Source organism: Ictalurus punctatus, chromosome 12 (genome assembly GCF_001660625.3).
Source record: "Ictalurus punctatus breed USDA103 chromosome 12, Coco_2.0, whole genome shotgun sequence".
In the NCBI taxonomy this organism is placed as follows: Eukaryota; Metazoa; Chordata; class Actinopteri; order Siluriformes; family Ictaluridae; genus Ictalurus; species Ictalurus punctatus.
This window is the reverse complement of record NC_030427.2, coordinates 25,768,475-25,790,838: the sequence shown is the minus strand read 5'-3', so window position 1 is coordinate 25,790,838 and position 22,364 is coordinate 25,768,475.

Sequence of the window (22,364 nt, the reverse complement as noted above, 5' to 3'; positions counted from 1 at the left end):
AACTTTACTAAGCTTCTGTCTGTCCTCTGGCTTTGCTGAAACATACAACTGTGTATCATCAGCATAACAGTGGAAGCTAATTCCATACTTACGAATAATTTGTCCTAGGGGTAGCATATATAAAGTAAAAAGCAGTGGGCCTAAAACAGAACCCTGTGGAACTCCAAAGGTAACCTCTGTATGCATGGAGAAGTCTTCATTTACATCTATAAACTGATAGCGATCGGTCAGATAAGACCTGAGCTAGGAGAGGACTGTTCCCTTAATGTCAACAACATTTTCTATTATGTTATAGAACAATAAGGATATTAAATACTAATGTATATCATTATTACTTAATACTAGTGGCTATGTTTTTATTTTTTAGGAGAGCTAATAAATCTATTGTGTCCTCATCTATCATAGCAAAGAAACCTCTCTGGGAATGCTGCCATACATTATGATTACATGACTATTTCTTGTACCTATTGCGGAATAATTTTACACATATGTGTGTGATAAATATAATAAGCCTATAATGTATCATAATGACCTCAGTAGTGTTGCTCACAGCTGCGTAATCTCAACACAACCGCTGACTGCATTACCTATAACAGAAAGCCAATTACAGTACTGAATCACAAGCCAGATTGTTTTGTGCATGTGTGTGTGTGTGTGTGTGTTAAGGTAATTATTAGGGCATCAGCGTATCCAATATACACCTTATATGATGTTATGTAACCACAACTGATTAGTGCTAATGCATGCACCAGATGTTTCTTATATGGCTGAATTCTTTGGTTCGTGCAATAAATCAATTTTGTCTAGATTTGCTGTCCTAATGCAAAAATGTAACAGCAAACAAAGCCCCGTGGAAGTCGCACACGTAGTCACCAAACCATGAATGTTTAAAAGGCCTGTAACTGTCAGATGACATTCTTCGCTTTCTTTCCCGAAGGAGAAATTAAGCTCAATAGAGCTGATCCAGCATCAGTTCCTGCTTTGTTTTTAGCTTTGTAATCATTAGGATGTGAAAATCGATAACTGATGCTGGCCTTTGCTCCCTGAGAAGCGTGAAACAGAAGACCTTCGCTGTATGAATGCTGAACCATGCTCACTCTGTAATAAATGCTCGAGCAGCTTTGTCCGCTGAGGCCTTCCCACACACACACACACACACACACACACACACACACACACACACACACACACTGCCCTCTCATGACAAAAACATGGTTCCTAAAGCCATGTAAACTATCCTAATGAAACAGTTTGGGTTTGTCCGTTCCTCGTCCTGAGGGATAGGATGTGCCAGTTCTGCCATCTTTTCTTCTAAATCAGCACTAAATATTTCACAGTGCGTTGCCCCAAAACATCGGACATGCAAACAAAATGAAATATGGATCACAGCGAGGCTGCTTGTTGCATATCGGTTGTTGTGATCGTAGTGGAATACGAGATGGCACCGCACTGTGCTCTTAGGCCAAACTTTCCTACAGAGTTCAGGTGTATCATCCCGTGACATTTGCATTATTTAATGTCATGTTTTATATATCTGTAACAGTACTCACAAATCACAAAGAATGGACTGGGATGATGTGATGTGTATCAGTACTGTGTGTGTGTGTGGTTGTGGTGTATGGTGGTGTACTCGCTCTAGCTGACTGACTCCAGCTGCTGCCCGAACAACTCTCTCACACTGACAGTACTGAGATTTATGTGTTTTTGTGTAAATGTGCAGGTGTGGATAGCATATAGACTTGAAGACTGATGCATAAACAGTGTTTTTGCTGTGTCTGGGTTTTCTGGGTATTGTTTGTTTATAGTAATGCAGATTTATAGTTGGTCACAGTAGCTACTTTTACATCTGTTGAATGACAGTGTTGTTAAATTCTTGATTCTATGGTAAATTAATTATACTAAGCTTTTTTTAACCATAGCACTTTACACTGGTTCTCACTCACCCATTCACACCCACACACACCAATGGTAGCCATGCAAGGCGCTAACTTGCCATCGGGAGTAACTTGGGGTTCAGTGTCTTGCCCAAGGACACTTCGGTATGTGGAGTCACGTGGGCCAGGAATCGAACCGCCAACCCTACGATTAGTGTACAACCCGCTCTACCACCTGATCCACAACCGCCCTATTCTGATCAGATCTGGTCCAAAGGTGTCGATTAGTTTTCTATAACAGCAGCTCTGACTGTATTTCTGGTTGGAATTCTAATCACAGATTCATAGTAATGCAATCGTTTTAATATGTCACGGTTTCTATAGTAAAGGTGTATGATTGTTCACTTGGTGAAGTTTTCTGTAAGGAGATGTTTATTTAACATTTTTGGAAGGTGTCTCCTGGGTCAGCACATTGTAACTGTTTTCCACCTCAGTACCATGACAAGCTGCGTTTATATTTACCTTCAGAAGAGAGAATAAAAAGAGACTGATGAAGGAAAGACAGTTTATAAGTTTATAAGTACTAACAGGAACTAACTCCACGAACGTTCCACAACATTAAATTTACCTATAAATTTATAAAAGGTACGACATGTCACTTTTTAATTAATGAAAAATTGTCAAAGGTAAAAAAAAAAAAAAAAAAAAAAAAAACTTCTAAAAGCAAATCGCTGTGGTATAAGAGGAATAAAACACTTTGCATATCACGCACGCCTCCCTATTGTTGATTATGTTCCTATATTATTTAATTCCTTACACACTGTATTTCACATTCAGAAACAAAAATTTTGCTTTTTTTATTTATGTACTGTAACTTTTTTTTTATTATTATTTTTTATTATTGTTAAGTTTGATTGTCATAACATCTCTGAAAACTAACACTAGTTATAGGAAATAAAATATAGGACGAATAAGATATTGTTTCTTAGTTGCAGGGGGTGGGGGGCTTTTGTTGGGTTGTAAATACATTACAGATGAGTGCAAGAGTTTGATTCTCACTGGAAGCCTAAAATCCCATAACTTCCATGATGTGCTCAGACTGCTGAGCGTCCATCTCAAGCTACTGATGTATTCCTTTGTCCGTTTCTATTCAGGCTCTGGGACAGACACAGCATCAGCTGGCCGACTCCCAGGACCAATAATGCAATAATGCGATGCTAACCAAATGAGCCTAATCCAGCATATGGGGCCAAATCCTATCATTGATGTGTCAGATGTCATCAGAGAGGCCCAGGATGAAGACTCCACCGAGGAGTGAGCGAATAAGTGTGTTAGAGATGCACAGTCTGACTCATGCGCAAGGTCATACTCGCTGAGAAGCCAGCATGGGGTATGCATTATGGAGGAGTGCTGACAAAATATGAAATATGCTTGAGGATTCGGTCAGATTCAGGCTCTAAAGTAAGGCAGGGAGGCTTCAGTCAAAGCAATTTAATCAATCGCTATTAAATCCGCGCTGGAATTTGTAGTTTTGTGCATGGATATGCACAATATAATACACAATGCTTAACCTTTTTGCCCTGCCACGGCAGAAAGTACAAACACAGCACATAGTTCTGTACCGGATAATGATACGTGCATTGGGGGACATAGAGAAAGGGTAATGATGAAAGAAATGCAGTAGTGCACAAGAAGGTCAGCCACTATTGGAGGCTGATGTGGTTAAAAAAAAAAAAAGTGATCAGAAGGGACTCCGCGGGCTTGTAGCCGTGACCTTTGCCATGGTAATGTATTGAGGACGACGCCGAGAACGCCCAGCACAGCAAAGCTCATTTATAGTTCTATGCAGCAGTGTGTACACTCACAGCAGCACCAGACTAGTACAATCGATATGCTGTTATCCATCCACTTTAAAGACAAGCACAAATGCCGGGGAGAGTCGTGTCAATGGGGTCATGAATCACACACACGTATCAAAAGAGGTGCTTCTGCTTCAGATACAACACGCTAATGAACAGGCAAATGGAAACCAGCCCTGTGATCACCTAAATTATTAACCGACAGGTCAGAGGTCACGGTTCTAAAACTGCGGGGTTTCTGCTCAGGCCATTGTGGCCAATTTCCTGCTCTCGGGCTATATCATTAGCATCAGCATAAACGTCATTAACAGCAGAGAGAACAACAGCAGGAAATAATGGCGCTTTAGGATAAAGAGCAGCGATTGCTTAATTAATTAATCAATTAACACAGCTGAGTTTAATTAACTAATGAAAACAGGCGATAAGGGCATCCCTCATCCCGCACGTGCCTGTAAAGTCACAAGGAAGAGCCGTTCAAGCAAAGAACTTCTCACTTTATCAAAGATAATGAGGGATATCTCGGATCTGGAATCTATTTCCTGGTGGCTCGCTAAATTAAACATCACGCGCGGCCCATCATGGCCCGGGATTACTGACTGAACAGCTGGATAAAGACTGATTCATGGGTGCCATAAAGAGAGCTCATATCCTCATTTCAATGTGCATTATTTTTTTTAAAAAATGAGATACTTCTCCTCGTCTTGTCTGATCCGTAATTACTTCAGCGATGATGGTGATGATGTTCTGGAAGACCGACCGTTTCCTGGCTAATTTTTTACGTGTAAAATTTTCATTTCAACTCAAAAGGTGTGAAAAACTCTCTCACACTGATGATCGGTGTAAATCACAGGTTCACCCAGCCCACTCGAGGTACAGACACCATGGAGAATTTTTGTATATGATCTCATTTCTATGATATAAAAAATGCAGTATTGCAGGGAACGGAAGTGTTTCAAATTACCTAGAGATGGCAGACTGACATCACTGTTCAGCTTTACTCAACATACCTTTTAATGGTCTTCTAATAATTCAACAAGTACTGCGGTTATATTAAATATGTAGCACAACAACTAGGTGTGAAATTTGTTTCCCAACTATTGAGAATGAATTAAACAGAATTAAGGTGTTTAATTTGTGCTGAAGTGTAGTAGAGGAACTCGTTAGGAGCGAGAGAGTCATTTTCTTTCAGAAATAGGTGTGTGTGTGTGTGTGTGTGTGTGTGTGTGTGTGTGTGTGTGTGTGTTAGTGATTCTCATAAAAGAGACTTTTAGGTGAAAATTGATCATCGGCTCACATACCAGTATACAAGCTTTTCTTTTCTTCTTATATTTCTTTTTCGGAGTTGTAGACAATGCCGTTTGGTGTAATTCAATCAAAGCGCTTCTCCTGAAATCTCTTTTCAACACTTGAGCTGTTTGTTTGTATCAGTGGTGCATGTAGCCACATTTAGTGAGGAGGTGATGAATCATCGGGATCAATGAAAATAAATTTCTCTTAACGAAACACAGACATGATAAAATGAACGCAGGGAGGCTTACTGTACAGTGCTGCTGATATAATAATTATTTAATAAGGAATAAAACATGTGCAGGCATGATCTTTTGGGAAAATAATCAATGGCATGTGGTGTGATGTGGCCCGATATGAAGCGAAGTTAATCTTACAACTCTGAAGGCTTTTTAAAAAATCCTCTTACCACGAGCTCTATGCTATTACAATTACAATTCTTTATTTATTACTTATGAATTTATGTCATACTTCACATACTTTATGAATTATTTAATGTCATAGCCTTTATTTTTATCCATTTATAGTTACATTTCACTTTGTGTTATCAAGAAACCAGACCTCCTCGGTGCTGAAGACGTCCCCATGGTGGAAAACTTCTACAAAGTGCTCTTTCTATAAATGTTAAATAAACATCTCCTTACAGAATCAGATCCCCACCAGATCAATGATTACACAAAGAGCAGCACATTTTATTTAATCTGTTTATCATTAATATTTGTTTATGTGAAGCGTTCGCCCTGCGAATTAGTTGTTAACAGAGAAACCTCGACATATTCATATGAGCAAATTATTATAAACTTTGCAGCCAGGATTATTGTATAGCTGCTGTTGTAGAAATTTACATCAACACAAGTCAGATCAGAGAATTCAGTTCAATAGTGCGATGGTAAAAAAAAAAAAAAGGATTTTATAAACTGCAATGTGAAGTAATGATATTTTCATTTCGAGTAGAGAGTAAAGATTACATAAAACAAATAGTCATAGTTAAAGAAGAAGAAGAACAATTACTGGGTCATAATACTGCAACGTTTAGAAATCAAAAATGCAGAGGCATTCAGAGCTATTTTTTGGTCAGCCAAATAATCCGAATTACGGAAAAGATTTCCATCAGTGTGTGTGTGTGTGTGTGTGTGTGAAGCATAGGTAGAGATATCTAGACCACCAAGCTGGCCAGACCAGGGAACTGGATTTTTCTCAGGCATTCCTGCGGGCAAAATGCCATTTGCACAGTCATTAGGGTTACAGAGATAAGGTCAGTGAGTAAGAAAGAGAAGCAGACGGAGAGAAAGAGATGGTGACAAAAATAAAGAAATAATCTAAATACTGACTGCCACTCTGCATTTCCATTTAATTCCCTTAATAGTGTTTAAACCCTTAAAAACTGCTTGCTTATGATGCTGGAACTAAGGTGGAGGTAAGCGGAAAAGGTACAGAATGTAGTTATATGGCGGGTGACCTGGTGGTGCAGCAGGTAGTGTTGGTGCCTCACAGCTCCAGGGTACAGGGTTCAGTCCTGAGCTCCAGTTACTGTCTGTGCAGAGTTTCACATGTTCTCAATGTCACAGAGTTCCTTCTCACCTCACAAAATCCTAGAGGCAGGTGAATAGACTACTCTAAATTGCTCCACAGTGTGTGTGTGTGTGTGTGTGTGTGTTTATGTGTGTGTGTGAGATGCCCTTCAATGCACCCGGGGTGCACCCAGTGTTCCTGAAACCAGGCAACATTTTTTCCAATCTTCATCTATCTAGTTTGGGTGAGTCTGTGGCCAGTGAAGCCTCAGATTCCTTTTCTTGGATGAGAGGAGTGGAATCTGATCTTGTAGCTCATAGTTTTGTAGTTTTAACGTGTTGTGCATTCTGAGACGCTATTCTGGTCACTCCATCTCAAGTGCTCCAATAATTGTAAAATTTGGTTGCTTGACCGGTTTTAAATTTACTAATTTTTTAAAAGCGATTACATGTACTATGTATTATCATTGCAAAACCACCATTAAAAAAAAATAAATAAAAATAAAATAAAATAAAAAATTACTTGGTTTAACTGCACCATCTTTGTGTCTTAGCACATAACAAATTTTGGTTACACAGCTGGTTATAAGAACCTCGGTATCTCGGCTCCGGGTGGGCCTAGCTCCTTGGAACAAAAATTGATCTCTAGAGCACATTACAGGTGCAGGTACATATAGAAACATTTTGCACATTCATGCTCCTTAGACTTAGAACTTAAGTCTAAATGTAATCCTCAAGATTGCTCACAGTTCCACTATTAGTGTCAGTTTATAATGGGAAGGATTCGAGTCTCAGTCTTAATTTTTTCAGGGGGTATCTGGGTAAGTATAGTGGGCATGTAGAACATTTCAGGTTTGAGACTTCTCTTTTTATCATTATGTGTGTTTTTTTAATGGGGACATTAAAAGAAAACATTCCCCTCACATTCAGGTTGAATATCTCTGGTGGGGAACCACATACAAACCTGAAATTTTCACAGAAATAAGTCCTCTATAGTAGCGTTCTGCTTTTAAAAATTGGGTTTTGAGATTCCACTGGTTTCAGAGCTAGGTCTAGTATCTGAAACCAAAATCTGGGGAAAATTCTAACTTATTCAGAAATTAGAAATTGACAAATTCACTGCAATATAAGCATAACAAATAATAAAAATCAACCATATTTTTACAGTAATTATGTCAGATTGAACCAGTCTAGCCATTCTCCTGTCATCAAAAAAACAAACAAACAAACAAAAAAACATTTCTGCACACAGAACTGCCTCTCTGTGGATGTTTTTTTTGCTTTTCACACCATTCTTTGTGAATTCTAGAGATTGTTATTTATGAAAATCCGAGGAGATTTCTGATTTCTACTCAAACCAGCCTGTCAGGCACTAACAACCCCGCCTAGGCCAAAATCCCTGAAATCCCAGTTCTGATATTTGATGTGAACATTACCTAAAGCTATTGACCACTATCTGCATGATTTTATACAATGCACATGACACCACACCACTAACTAATAATTGGTTAACTGCATGAATGAGCAAGTATATAGGTGTTCCTAATAAAGTGGTGTCCTCTGACCCCAAACTGGATATATGTATTGATATAAATGATCATACACACATAATAAGTTTCCCCATACTTGCAGCATGAACATGTATAATGGTTTTACCATAAGCTGGCTTCAGTTATGAAGTACTGTGTGATGACTAATGTCCAATCTCTATGAGCTGCTCAAATGATGGGAAGTTAATAAGCTCTGGTGCCTCTAATAAATCTAATAAAAGCTTTGGGCCCGGTGCAGACATCATGATAACCCCGCTGAGCCGAGAAATTCAGTCCTAATCTCTCTCTGTCTCTGTGTGTTTTCTCTTTATGCAGAACACAGCACCACTACTCCATGCTTTCATCCTCCTTTTCACTCTCATAAATCATGAGTAGGATTTAGATTGCTGTAATGCAGGCCTGACTAAGGGACACCCTTTTTTTCCCTCCTGCATCACTCGTCTGGTTTATCAGCTGAACAATTACGGAGGGTCACAGGTGCCGTGGAGAGAAACAATATCACCTTTCAGAGGCGCAATCACATTTCAGAGCAGTTACATCCAATTGGCGGGCAGGAATGCACTTTATTGGATAGGAAGGAATCTCAATGCTGTCATTAAAGACAGGTCCCTCTCACTCGCTCTCTCTCTCTGCCTCTCTCAAATCAGCGAGATTTCTTCTGTCACCTTGACGCACTCTCACTTCAACTCTAAATGTCGGCAGTCATTTTCCTCCTCATCGTCTCTCTTGCAAAATGAATACTTTTCTACTCTCTGTTTAAACTATATAGCCTAAGACAGAGTTTGTGCAATGTTTCACTGCGCATGAGCACATTACCCAATAACCAAAGCTGCCCACAAGCATTGTTTTAAACTGGAAGGGAGAAGAATTGACAGATTCAACTAAGCTCAAAACGTATTACATGAGAATATATATATATATATATATATATATATATATATATATATATATATATATATATATATATATATATATACACACACACACACACACACACACACACACACACACACAGTTGTGAGAATACTTGCTGGAAATGGAAATATATATTTTAATCATGGCTAGGCTAAGCTTTATCTTCCTGGAAAGATTACATTGGATAAGAAATAATAATGTCCATACATACATTTTCTGTACCTCTCATTTTACACAGGGTCTGGATCCTGGAGCCTATCCCAGGGGACTCGAGGCACAAGGCGGGGGATACCCTGGACATGGTACAAACCGATCACACACACTCACACGAAACGATAACATATCAAAACAAATAGAAGCCTGTGATTTGTCTTGTAGCTGAAGCTATTGCTTATATAACTATAGCTGTCAGTGCTACTGTAATATATATATAACAAAATATAACACCTTCTGACCAATCAGATTCAAGAATTCAACAGCGCTGTGGTATAAGGAAACTACTCTATTTAATGTCATCATGTAGTATATGCTAATTAGTCATCCAATCAATGTTGGATGTTAGTCTTGAGAATTCATATAGTTTTAACGCTGCGTGAATTCAATTTTCAATATTCACAGATTTTCAGTAACACAAGAAATCATGTGAAAAATGTCATTTCAGACAAATGAGGACGTTTTAAGGACGCATGGAAGTCAAAATGCACCAAAATATTTGATACGAACGCAAACCTTTCAGCAATGCGCATTCGTAAGAGTACTACAGTAATACAAGACAACATAGGCTAGCATCATGCTCCATTAGCAGCAGCATCGAGCCTGGCATCAGAGTGCTCGTGACAGAATGACAGACAGAATGAGAAAAGAACAGAACAGAATGGAAAGACCCTCATCCTTCCTTATGAGTGACATCGGGGTCAAAGGCAAGTGACGGACCTGAATGGCTGTAATAAATGTCTGAATCATTAAACGGTGCTTTTACATGGGCTTTGTTCCTGATAGAGGACACAGAGTTGATCCTTTCTGACACACATCAATCTTCGTGTAGAAACAGAACCCGGTTCTTCTGTATCCCTTAACGTTTTTACTTTTATCGATACGAGCAGCATTCAGAGTCAATTAAGAGAATGACTTTTCAAAGTTTACACACAAGGGCAAGATTGATTTATCCAGTCTGTTTAGCATTTCTCTGGTTGTATGAGCTTTGCCCCTGGAAACTGAAAACTGAGAACATCGTCCAACTTGACTGATTTCAGACAATAGCTCGAAGCTCTATAAAGTCCAGATCTCAGTATACAATCACACACACACACACACACACACACACACACACACACACACACGCAAGTATTGACCAGTATCACTGCAGACTTTGAAGGTCAACATGTACAGAAATATTTTCTGGATTATTTCAAAACCCTTCACTTCAGGCTACACACAATTCCCAAGCACAACTCCACAACAACCAAGACACGCAAATGGATGTATTTTAATTCACGCATTGTATCACGATGCAACACTGTTCTTCTGAATAGATTATACACTACATTAAGAAACACATTTCAAAAATCGAATTCTCCAGTGTGTGTACGCGTGTAGGTGCAGTGCTGTGTGTGGAGGCCTTAAACCGACCCATGCAGACCACTGACTTCTCCAGGCGTAAATCTTTTACAACTTGGAATAAATTGGCAACATTCCTGAGGGCCAAAACAAACCAAGAGTCAGAACAGAAACAGCAGGATGTGGGAGCTTCTGGCCATTAATTTTGAATTTCGAAGACATTCAGCACAAAGCAAATGAATCTCTTATAACCCCCACTCTCTCTCCCTTTCTATCTCTCTCTCTCTCTCTCTCTCTCTCTCTCTCTCTCTCTCTCTCACACACACACACACACACACACACACACACACTTTTTCAGTTTCAGTTAGATGATTATAACTTGTTTACATGTACCAATGTCAAACAAATACAAAGTGAAAGGCAAAAGAACTAGCAACATTAGTAATCATACACATGTGCAGAGGTTCACGTACTTCCTGTGTCCACATCCTCCAAATTGTCTGGTCGCCTCCCACCTCTCAAAATCATGGTCAATTTCATACTCTAAATTTCCCCAAGGTGGGTGAGTGACATGCCTTGCGATGGTCTGGTATTAAGTCCATGATATGTCCCTGCATTATACCCAGTGTTGCTGGAAATGGGCTCCGGATCCCCTGCAAAAAGAGCTTAATTTGATCCCATCCCAGCAACACTGGGTATAATGCAGGGACACCTCTAAAATATAGCACACCTTTTCATGTGGATCGACCACATCTGCAGTTGAATGTTCAAAGTCTCACGCAGCAATATTATCAAACCAAACAGTTCACCAAAAGTAAAATAGAACAACAACAAAAACTGCGATAAAAATGCTAATCTTATATTACCGCTGCTTAACCATTGCTAATAGCTGATCAATAGCCATTTTCCCATAACGTAATCATTTCAAATTCAAGTCGTGGCAGTGTGTCATGGCAAAAAGAAAGCAGTTATCATTAACAGTATTTTTACAAAGAGCGAAAACAACGGTAATGTGAAAACAGAGCAAAATTTTTAAAAAGGAACGAGTCCAAGAGAGTGAGCGGAAGCAGGTCACTGATGAAGCGGTCTGGTGATAATTCTAGCCTGATAACGCTGTGGAAGAAGATGCTAGTGAAGTAGAGCATGACTTTGAAAGTGAGATTGACTGCCAAGAATTAAATAGAGTTAACAGCCCATGTACAGTCATTCAGACTTTTAGGGAATACAGGGACTCAAATACACAAAAAGTTCCAGAAGGACTAAGGCAGTTAATGGCGACTCTGAATACCATACTAATCTCGAGTGGCACGCGAACGGGCTTTCTCCATCTCGTCTCTGATGATTTTGAACATCATGACCCACCGCTTACAAAGTTCAATCCCGAGCCATTTGTGCGCTCATGGATACGTAAGGGACGCAGGACCACCACAGACACTTAAAGCAAAACACGACACAGGGAAGAGGAGAAAGACGCTGACATCACAGCTTCGTGGAATATTTGGTGTCAGGTAAGATGCTTGATTATGTTGTTCAGTTAATGTTCGTTTACTGTTAGTAGACCCACTGTATGAAACGTTGCTTTGTTTTCAAAGTACTTTGGGGAAATGTGTTTTGTACTGTGGCTAATTGAGGTGAGAGCACAGTAGGCCTCCAGTTCTGTTTTGATAAGCTGATAGAATGGGAAATCCTTAAATGTTTCCCGTTGTACTGAGAATACTCACTGTGATAAACACATTACGTTGCTGTACCAGTGTGATCAATCACATAGGCCTACCTACTGGACCAGAATTCAATACCATTAGCTAAGTGAGATTCTAGAAACACTATCGCTATCTTCTTAGTGTACTGGGACCTGCAGATTTAAATATTAAGCACTGCCTGCAACCCTAACTGGGATAAAGTGGTTGAATGAAAGAATATATTTTTTTGTGAGGACATAAAGTCTTTGCAGTTTTTCGGTAGTATAACATGCAGCATTTTTTTTGTTTCACGGATAATTCTACAACATTAAACATAACTGTAAGTAAATAAAAATATGATGTGTCATACTTTAATAAATAATTGCTGGCAAATCAGTTTAAGAAGAGTAAAGCCATCATGTTGTTGATAACTTTTCTATACAAGCACACCATCAAGTGTTCCGTTCCTTAATTAGTGACTAAAATAACTGTGTTAATTTGCCTTCTCCCATTATCTATAGTGTACAGTACAAATGCATTGTTGATAGCGCTGCATGACACACACACACAAAAAAAAAAAAAACTACTGGAATATATGACTGACAGGTATTTCTTGTTAGGCAGGTGTGTCCTGTTAGATTGTATGTTGAAACACTTAATAGCTCTGAAAATGTACTTTTGGATTTAGCCTCCAGTTTCACCTGTGACTTTTGCATTTGTTGTTAAAAAGGATAATCCAACATGAAGATCAGAGAGCTGCATATGGGAGAAAAGCAAGCCATTTTGAAGCTGAGAAAAGAGGGAAAAATCAATCAGAGGCATTGCACAAACATTGGGCATAGCCAATACAGCAATTTACAATGTCCTGAAAAAGAAAGAAACCACTGGAGTACTGAGCAACAACCACTGAATGGGCTGTCCAAGGAAAACAACAACAGCTGACTGTGAGAGCTGTGAAGAAACCCCCCCAAAAAAACAGTCAGTGACATCAAAAACCTCCACAGGACAGGGGTGAAGGTATCACAATCCACCATTTGAAGATGACTGAGAGCAGAAATATAGAGGCCATACCACAAGATGCAAACCACTCATCAGCAGTAAGAATGGGAAAGCCAGATTGGAATTCGTAAAGAAATACAGAGATGAGGTGCAAACGTTCTGGAACTAAGATGAACCTCTACAAAAGTGATGGAAAGGCCAAAGCGTGGAGGAAGAAAGGATCTGCTCATGATCCAAAACATACAAGCTCATCAGTGAAGCATGGTGGAGGTAGTGTCGTGGCTTGGGCTTGCATGGCTGCTTCTGGTACAGGCTCGCTAATCTTTATTGATGATGTAACTCATGATGGGCGCAGCAGAATGAATTCAGAAGTTTACAGAAACATTTTGTCTGATAATTTACAGAGAAATGCATCCAAATGAATCAGGAGGAACTTCATCATGCAGCAAGACAATGATCCAAAACACACACTGCAGACTCAACAAAGGACTTTATCAAGGGGGGGAAAGTGGAAGGCCCTGATCTTAATCCAATTGAGCACAGGAACATTTTGTTATTTGTTATTTGTTATTTTATTTCTTTCTTAAGTGTATGTTTTTTGCAGGATTTTAAGAGTGTGATATATTTCCAAGCTATTTTAGATTAACAGCATTATGTGACTCAGTGTCAGTTATTATGATGTTCCACGCAATGTCATGCCAAGACAGTGTCATTACCCAACCTTACATCAGCTAAAATCTATGACTTGTTATGTTAACTTGACATCAAAATTGACAAAAGTGAAAAGGAACAAGCCTTTATAAATGTGTATGTCAATTGTCATTATGGATATAAGTAGGGGTTATGCATTGTAGTTTCAAGAACACGGCTCTTACCTGTTAAGTTGTTTAAATCTAGTAATAATAATAATAATAATAATAATAATATGTATATGTATATGTATATTACAGTGATAGTGTTGAGCTGATGAATTAGAAGTGTTAAATCTTAATGAAGATCTCACACTGGCTATATGTCTTACTTACTGTCTGGACACACACACACACACGCAATTAGATAAACTGCTAACTACCTATCCAGTGTTGTTTATATTGCTAATAATTGGGCTGTACATAGTGTATACATGGTGTTTTTGCTAGTAGCAGATGGCCTGGGTCGACGGGACATTCATCGCTAACTAGTGAACGGAACATGATGTTTAAGCCTGATTTCAGGATGCTGGCAGCGCTCGAGCCGAGAGCTTTTTCTCAGCACACAGTCTGTTTGTGTGTGAACAGCAGCTCTGAGTGACGAGTGTGTTGAATAAGTTGCTGGTGGAACGAACCTGTCAGCCTGCACCGCAGAGAGGACGCTGAAAACACCTGGGAGACTTAGCACCATCCACTTGATGACATCGAATCAAATGACATCACAGCTCTCTCTCTGCCTCTGCAGTGGAGACAGAGTCATTAGACACCGATATCTCTCTCTCTCTCTCTCTCTCTCTCTCTCTCTCTCTCTCTCTCTCTCACACACACACACACACACACACACACACACACACAGAGTAAGGTGTGAAGGCATGAAAGCAGTTTCAATTCACAGGCCATTCACAACCTGGATAGGCATATTGATCCAGAGGACCGCTTGTGGCCAGAGACAAGGAAAGAGGATAGTGATGAAAAGAAAAGAACATGATGAGAGAAATAGGCAGGAGGATGACTTCATATTTCCTACTGATGCGTGGTTTTAGTGTGTATATGAATCAGTACATTTACATATAATTGCTAGCATTACCTTGTAATTGCTTAATAATGGTATATGGTCTGCAATAATATAGCGCTTTTTTAACCTTTTTTAACCTTCTACAAAGCGCTTTACACTGTTTTTCATTCACCCATTCACACACACACACACTCATACACTAATGGTAGCAGAGCTGCCATGCAAGGTGCTAGCTTGCCATCAGGAGCAACTCGGGGTTCAGTCCTTTCTTGCCAAAGGACACTGCAGCATGTGGAGTCATGTGGGCTGGGAATCGAAAAGCCAACGTTGGTGTGACACTGTTACCACCCTGAAGTTGATCATTTCCCACTAGCTGCACATTCTGAAGTGTTGTATTCCTCTTATACCACAACAATATGTGACAATTTATTAAAGAACAACATCATATGTGATTCCCTGGTGGACTAGTGGCTAGCATGCAGTGCTCTCACCACCGTGGCCCCGTCAGGGAACCAGCCCCATCCACTGGAGGGTTGCACGTGTCAGTGCACTCTCAGTGCCGGTCCGGGCCTGGAAAATGCGGAGGACTGTTTCAGCAGGGCATCTGGCATAAAACTGGTGCCAGAATCAAAATATGTGGACGGGTGATCCACTGTGGTGATCCGTAATGTGAGCAGCTGAAAGAGGGGGGAAAAAAAAACAGGAACGACTTCATATTTCTATCCATTTATAGTTATGTTTAATGTTTTGGAACATCCATGAAAGACGTAATACATTAGAGCAGCCACATTATAGCGGCTATAAATATTATCCGGTCCCCTTTCCCTCCCCTTGTGATGTAGAAACTGCAACGCCTTCAGTCTTGTCGGAAAATCAAAGCAACAACTTTACTGAGTATTACAAAATGCTGACACTAAGGACTACTTCCAAAAATGTCAAATGAGTTGGCATCTACCATACAAATCCCTGTGTAAGTTGTGACTATAGAAATGATAGCATAACACATTAGAACAAGCGAATTAATATAGCACTAGGATTTGCCTTGTAGCCGGAAGTACGGTCCGAGTTGCTGTTACCGAAAATAAATCAATACCTTCTGACTAATCAGAATCAAGAATTCAACAGCACCTTGGTATAAATACAACTACATGCTAATCCCTGTACTAATAAAGAACTGAAAAACTGTTCCTCTAAAACTCACTAATAATGGAAGTCCAAGGGCAACTGCTTAATTACATTTAAATTTATTCATTTAGCACACGCTTTTATCCGAAGCGACTTACAAATGAGGAAATACAAGCAAAGCGATATATCAAGTGGAGAACAATACAAGAAGTGCTACTATACAAGATTTATAATTGAGTTCTAGAAAAGAAAAGTGAGCAGAGTCGAGGTGTAAGAGCCAGAGTAAGTTTTTAATTGTATTTTTTATTTTTATGGATAATGTGGGGTTGGCATTTTATGGGTTGGTTAGGTGTTCACAGAAGAGTTAGGTCTTTAGCTGTTTTTTGAAGATAGTGACAGATTCGGCGGTCCGGATTGAGGTTAGAAGTTCATTCCACCACTGAGGGACAGTCAATGTGAAGGTTCTGGAAAGGGACCTTGAGCCATGCTAATTACATCAGTACAAATGATGTGAAATTCATATTGTTGTGGATTGTTATCACACAAGGTCTGTATAATTAGAATTTGTGGTTATGTGTTACCATTGTAGTTGTATGGGTCTGGTGTTGCTTGGATACCACAAAACCTTCAGGAAAGTGTGAGTGCCCAGAGCTGCTTTTTGTATACAAAGCCATAATAACAGCTTTGGAAAGACTTGTCATGTGTGTCTCATTCTATGACCTTTATTGTTAGAGGTGTAGTTTTTAATTGTTGTTAGATCATCACATATATTACACAATTATGTGCCCTTTTCACACAAATAAAAAAACAACAACAAAAAAACAACAACAACAACAAAAAAACAGAAGTATGTACAGCAGATGCAGGTAACAATTTCCAGTACCCAATTATTTACCACAGCGATATACAGTCTTATAATCAACTTCACATGCAGTGGAAAGTTTTTTCACCTCATCTTTGTCAATGTTGCTGAGACAAATCTTCAGATATGCGTTCAGAATTCATTCACAACTCTCAGGGCAAGACAACATTAACTGATGTTAACACAATTGATGAGTGGCTAGGTATGTAGTTATATGTGATAATGCAGTCTGGTCCCAGAAAAAAATCATTCCTAAGCAATTAAAAGACAAGTCAGGATCTTCAAAACACTTTTTCATTGGTTGAGTGGATATTTGCTGGAAGTGGTTGGAGTAACTTGGGCATTAGCAAAAACGTCTCTCACTATCTAATTGGCCAGAGCAGACCCAGTGGGGAAAAAACACAAAACAGCATGACCTGTTAATGGGAGATATTTCATAAATATTCTAGAGAAGCCTTGTGATTGTAAAGTAACCACGAAACACAAGTAGACTCCTTATAAGCCTTACAAATATTCTTTTAGTCGTATATGTACTAAATTTTTTGAGACTTTGATGCACTGTAAAACCGGATAGTTCATTTAACTCCAAAAATTTGAGGAAACTAATTACCTCAAATTTTTGGAGTTAAATGAACTTATCCGGTTTTACAGTGCATCAAAGTCTCAAAAAATGTAGTACATATACGACTAAAAGAATATTTGTAAGGCCAGTTCCAGTTGTTTCTTTGATTCTACTGCAGTTTGCAGTTTTTCATTTAACACGTCTCAGAAACAGTGTTGGACTTGACTATTGGTGTTCAGAAGGCTAGTTCCAGCAGCATGAATTTTAGATATGTGAAAAGGGCCCACTGATGGAACTTCCATTATAAGGGACGTTTGAGTAAACAGGTTTTCAGTTCTTTTCTCAGTACATACTTGGAAACTGTGTGTACACTACAGATGTGGTGAAAATAGATTAGGCTGAAAAATCCTGGAGAATTTGTTTAAACGAAACCTTACAGAGAGAGAGAGAGGGAGAATGCAGACAGGCAGAGTTCATGCAGATTGTGGAATCTGAGAGGCCACTGTTATCTTAAATATGCTGCTATTAGGAAGGACAGCAGAGGCCCGCTGTGGAATTTCAATTACACTTGACATCCACTTTTACTGTACGTATATACACACACACAGATGATAAAAGGTCCCTCTGCACCTGTGCCAAACATGATGAAGGGCATGTGTGCTAGACTGCACTGCAACTTTCCATCTCATCATGGAAAACTAGCCAGAAGACTGGAAGCATTCAGATTAGACTTTTTAAAACTGTTGGCTTCCAGTTTAACATATACCATGTTTTGCCTGGTATAATTCACTGTTGCGTATGTTTTAGTCCATTGGCTGAGACTTCAACACATGTTTTGGTCGTGACTGTTTTGGTAGTGACAATGTTAGAAACTTTTGAGCCTAGCTCAAAGATGGTAATCAGCACATGGTTAGCTAGCACAGTTCTGAACAGTTGTACATGCATAAAAACTACATTTAATAGAATAACACCCCAAAAAAGTTTGCTTAATTGCAGAAAAAAAAAGTGTTTGGTAGTGACATTCCTTAAAGTTACACACAGATTTTCAGATTTTTAAACACATTTACCTCAAAATGATGGGACCTCATCTACTCACCATGTAGCTATAAGAGAGAAGGACACAGGAATATTTCCTGATCAAAAATGTATGGTGTGTGCTTCAAATCAGTCTCAGCCAATGGACTAAAGCATACATGTTTCGGTAGTGACATGAAAATGCGGGACACATTTTTTTCAATAAAGTTTCATGATTTACAAAGAAAATATTCAATAATTTTTATTTGAACTTACCTTTAAAAAAAAAAAAGATATATTTTTTAAAAACAACAAGAATAAAATGCGAACATTATTTCAATATCATTTTCATAAGTTGAAATTTAGGGGTTAGTGTTCGGGACAGCGACCTTCCAATTGAAAGTACCCAATAATGATGATATATATATATATATATATATATATATATATATATATATATATATATATATATATATATATATATATATATATATTGATAGATAGATAGACAACTGACAGTTGAAATGGGTGGGATATATTAGGCAGCAAGTGAACAGTCAGTTCTCGAAGTTGATGTGTTGGAAGCAGGAAAAATGGGCAAGCGTAAGGATCTGAGCGACTTTGACAAGGGCCAAATTGTTATAGCTAGACGACTGGGTCAGAGCATCTCCAAAAAGATCTTGTGAGGTGTTCCCGGTATGCAGTGGTTAATACCCACCAAAAATGGTCCAAGGAAGGACAACCAGTGAACCAATGCCAAAGGCTCATTGATACACACTGGGAGTGAAGGCTAGCCCGTCTGGTTCGATCCCACAGAAGAGCTACAGTAGCACAAATAGCTGAAAACGTTAATGCTGGCTATGATAGAAAGGTGTCAGAACACACAGTGCATCCCTGCTTGCTGAGTATGGGGCTGTGAAGCCGCAGACCGGTCAGAGTGCCCATGCTGACCCCTGTCCACCACTGAAAGCACCTACAATGGGCACGTGAGCATCAGAACTGGAGTATGGAGCAATGGAAAAAGATGGCCTGGTCTGATGAATACTGAATCCTGTGCTGGACAAACAAGTCTGATCCATGGAGGCGCCACCTTGCAACTTACAGGACTTAAAGGATCTGCTGCTAACATCTTAGTGCCAGATACCACAGCATACCTTCAGAGGTCTTGTGGAATCCATGCCTCGATGGGTCAGAGCTGTTTTGGCAGCACAAGGGGACCTACACAATATTAGGTAGGTGGTTTTAATATTATGGCTGATCGGTGAGTGTATATATATATATATATATATATATATGTGTGTGTGTGTGTGTTTGTGTGTGTGAGTTGAATAGCCTGAGGGTCCATCATAAGGCTGCAGGGTCTGCCGGCTGTGGGAGCAGAGAGAGAGAAAGAAAGTGAGAGAGATGATGAACAGAACTCAGGTCATTACTTTCAGACTCTCTTGATGTTTGGGTGCAGCTCCAGGCAAGCTCCTGTGCCTCTCCTCCATCGCTCCTGTGCCTCTCTCATCTTTTGCTCTGCCTCTCCACCGGTCTGAAGGAGACAGTATGAATCTACATAAGAGTGTGAATTTTTGATAATCCTCCCCGGTCAGACACAGAGGCACAGGGGAGTGGAGTCTGCACTGGCTAACAAGCATGGACGGGAACACACATTCACATTCACAGTTAAACACATGCATGCGCATTGCACTTCCTGCTGGCTAATACACGCTGGATTTGCTTCACAGAGAGCGGCCGAGGTGAGCGCAAGAGGTGAGGAAGCTCACTGGGTTGCTATCTACTACAAACATGGCCTTTTTTAAGCCTTCTTCCCCATCTGTCATTATACCCTTTTCATCTCAGCATGTTTTATTTCTTCTAAGTATACACTCATCGAGGAAGATCGCTTCTGCCTGCATGAGAAAATACTACACAGATTTCTCTCACAATTGTGCCATTTTTTTTTTTTTTGGAATTGCCAGTTAATATTCACAGTTGAGACTTTTTATCTCTTAATTGCAAGATTTTTCGTGGAACTGCTATTTTTTTAATCACACAATTTACTATCCTGCAATTGTGTGATTTTTATTCTCTCAATTGCAAGTTAATAATTTGCATTATAAGTTGTAGAATTATTACTCTTTATTTCTCATATTATTATTATGAATTATTTTCATGCAACTTTTTTCCTCACAAGTGCAAATCAATATGTCAGAAATGTCTCTCTCTTTTTTTAATGCTATTTCAAGTAATATCACACAATAGAGACTTTAAAAAAAATCTCATACAGTCCCCTCCAAAACTATTGGAATGGCAAAGCCAGTTTGTTTGTTTGTTTGTTTGCTGTAGACTGAAGACATTTGGGTTTGAGATCAAAAGATGAATATTTCAGATATTGATTCAGCTTTGATTTGCTGGTATTTCATATGCAGATGTCTTAAATGACATGGAACATAGCACAATTTGTATCAGACCACCCAATATTGGAACACGTGACTAACAGGTGTTTCTTGTTAGCCAGGTGTGTCCTGTTAGATTGATTGTTTAAACAATAAATAGCTCTGAACATCTACTATGGGCTTTAGCCTTCAGTTTTACCTGTAAAGACTGAATTTGTTGTTAAAAAGGATAAGCCAACATGAAGATCAAAGAGCTGTATATGGGAGAAAAGCAAGCCGGTTTGAAGCTGAGAAAAGAGGCATTACACAATAGCCAACAGAACAATAAATTTGTTGCAATGTCCTGAAAATGAAAGAAACCACCGAATGGGTCGGCCAAGGAAAACAACAACAGCTGATAACAGAAACACTGTGAGAGCTGTGAAGAAAACCCCCAAAACAACAGTCGGTGACATCACCAACAACCTTCACAATCACAAGATGGAAACCACTCATCAGAAGTATAAATGAGAGTCAGATTGGAATTTGCAAAAAAAAAAAATAATAATAAATGATAATAATAATACAGAGATGAGACACAAAAGTTCTGGAACCAAGATTAACCTCTACCAAAGTGATAGAAAGTCCAAAATGTGGAGAAAGAAAGGATCTGCTCATGATCCAAAACATACAAGCTTATCAGTGAAGCATGATGGAGGTAGTGGCTTGGGCTTGCATGTCTGCTTCTGGAACAGGTTCACTAATCTTGATTGATGATGTAACTCATGATGGAAGCAGCAGAATTAATTCAGAAGTTTACAGGAACATTTTGTCTGCCAATTTACAGAGAAATGCATCCAAATTAATCAGGAGGAACTTCATCATGCAGCACGACAATGATCCAAAACACACTGCAGACTCAACAAAGGACTTTATCAAGGGGGGGAAAAGGGGAAGGTCCTGATCTTAATCCAATTGAGCATGCATTTTACCTCCTGAAGAGGAGACTGAAGGGAGAAACCCCCTGAAACAAACAAAAACTGAAAGAGGCTGCATTAAAAGCCTGGAAAAGCATCACAAAAGAAGGAATCAACAATTTGGTGATGTCAGTGAGTCACAGGCTTGCTGTAGTTATTGCAAACAAGGGATATGCAACCAAATATTTACTTTAATTTACTTAAAGACATATCTGTTCCTATACTTTTGCTTGCCTAAAAATTGGGTGGTCTGATACAAAAGGTTCTGTGTTTTGTGGTGTTTAACAGACGTAGATGTAAATACCAGGAAATAAAAGCTGAAATCATTAACTCTCGTCTCATATCCATCTTTTGATCTCGAACACAAACGTCTTTGGTGTACAGCACAAAAAAAAATGAATTGATCTTGCTGTTCCAAAAATGTCGGAGGGGACTGTAAATACAAATTATTTGCATGTAACTGCTACTTTTCTTTGTCAAAACTTCGAGTTAATATCACACAATTGCTTTTTAAATTTTTTTTTTACCT